The sequence below is a fragment of the Scyliorhinus torazame genome, chromosome 20, assembly GCF_047496885.1.
Source record: "Scyliorhinus torazame isolate Kashiwa2021f chromosome 20, sScyTor2.1, whole genome shotgun sequence".
NCBI classification, from domain to species: domain Eukaryota; kingdom Metazoa; phylum Chordata; class Chondrichthyes; order Carcharhiniformes; family Scyliorhinidae; genus Scyliorhinus; species Scyliorhinus torazame.
This window is the reverse complement of record NC_092726.1, coordinates 32,241,579-32,243,583: the sequence shown is the minus strand read 5'-3', so window position 1 is coordinate 32,243,583 and position 2,005 is coordinate 32,241,579. Positions and strand designations below refer to the sequence as shown.

The 2,005-nt window shown below is 49.6% G+C and overlaps 1 non-coding gene across 1 annotated transcript; it reads right to left on the bottom strand.

The window, feature by feature from the left end:
- Nucleotides 1–673: 673 nt before the first annotated feature.
- LOC140397901 (U2 spliceosomal RNA) lies at nt 674–863 on the bottom strand. The gene has a single exon (XR_011937323.1). It is a non-coding gene; the product is annotated as a U2 spliceosomal RNA (small nuclear RNA).
- Between the last annotated feature and the right edge of the window lie 1,142 nt (nt 864–2,005).

The window sequence follows — 2,005 nt, the reverse complement described above, 5'->3', positions numbered from 1 at the left end:
GAGACCTCCAGCTTGGCCGAGCACGGTGGAGTCTGTGCATGCAGAACCAGTAAAACACAACAGGAAGACATCGTCTGGCAAGCCGCCCCCTGTCGTCACCAGATTAAATGGAGACGCTGTGAAGGCCCAGTGACACCCAACGGAGGGAGTCGAAAAAATCTCCACCTTTGCCGAACAAAGGGCAATCCGTGCAAGCAGCAAGTACTGGCGGAATCCAACAGAGGGCAATGTCTAGTCTCCCTGAGCTCCGCCCTGGCGTGTTGGTCGTGGAGTCAGGAGAACAAAAAGAGACGCCGTGAAGGTATACCTACATCCAAATCAGGATGCCGTTCAGTCTGTCGCCACACTTCCCCGTTGCGCAGGATGAAGGGATGTGGTAACTGAAGTGAGGAGAAGGCAAGTAGGCATCCGAGGGTGAGAGTGAGTGGCCTGTAAAAAGCAGCAGGAAATCTGTTTGGCATATCAGCTGAAAACGGAGCCTGGCTGCCGCAAGTCCGCGAGCCCATAGGCTCACGACATTAGTGCGCGAAGCGCCCGCCAGCAGAAAAGCTAGCAATGCTCTGGAGCCTGAAAATTTTTTAATTGGTCAGGATGAGACAACTGGACAAGACAGAAGAGGGGAAGCCAGGTTTTGCGCCATTTTCTGCTTTTGCACTATTTGTGCCCAAAGCGGGGTGAAGGCACCATTCCTGGAAACATTGCAAGACCAGGTTGATGCCTGGAGCGGAGCAAGAAAGCCCCTGAACCATCTCCGTGTCCCAAAAATCAATTTAATATTCGGTCCCCCGAAGGGGACATTCCAGATATTAAACTGATAAGAACAGATACTACACTTGATCTGAACCAAAAGGCCGAGATGCGATAGCCCATGTTTTCGGGCTATATCCCGAGTTATCCTTTTACCCTTAATGAGCTGGTAAAATTACTTAGGACGTTCGTTCATTTTACCTGCCTGTATCCTTTCATGTACCGTTTTTGCTCTCCTAATTTCCTGAAGTTCCCAGTCCACATTGCGACCCCGGCCCCGGGTCACTGGCCGCGTGGAGTTTGCACATTCTCCCCGGTTCTGCGTGAGTCTCACCCCACAACTCAAAGATGTGAGAGGTAGGTGGATTAGCCACCATAAATTGGAAAAATAATTGACTACTCTAAATTTTAAGAACTGTGTATTTCATTGTAAAACAAAAAAGAGGCTGTCAGAGACCCCAGAGATTGTCCTACACGGTGAATCTGTGCAGTGCAGAGTCCAGGAGGCTGCAATCCGGTGTCACAGTAGTTTACACGCTTGCCTCAGCGCGCCAGCAACCCAGGTTCAATTCCCGCCTCGGATGTCTGTCCATGTGGAGTTTGCACTTTCTCTGACACGGTTTCCTCTGGGTTCTCTGTTTTCCTCCCACAGTCCAAATATGTGCAAGTCAGGTGGATTCGCCGTGCTAAATTGCCCTTTAGGTTTGTTTGGGTTGCGAGAATGTGGATAGGGTGGCGGTGTGGGATTAAATAGGTTGCTCTTTCTAAGGGCTGGTGCAGACTCGTTGGGCCGAATGACCCGCCTTCCGCTCTGTCGGGATTCTATGATTCTATAAAGAATTGTAACCTGCATTCGAGCCTGACGTGGGATTTCGAAACAATCCAAGGCGAATGGCACAGGCAGATTGGCTTCTGAAGTCCAGCTTGGGTCAGTGGGTGTGGACAGTGGTTGGGAAATGAAACACATACATGTTCGGCTGCAGGGCAGGTGCATGTGTCCGTTGGAGCACCAGGTTAGAACGGAAGAGCGAAATATTACTCCAGACTATATCTGGATGTGTTCAGCAGAGTGCACTGGGGACACGCAGATCTCGTTCAGCTCAGCTTGATCTGTTTTTATGAACAATAGAGCCAAAAATGACACAGAAAAGTCAGTCCAAAGTATATATCGACGTAGTGCACTGATGTGTGAACAGCAGTGTGGATAGGAAGGCAGAATTGTCCTTCTAAAGTTTACCAGCTTCTTCAATATAGAACA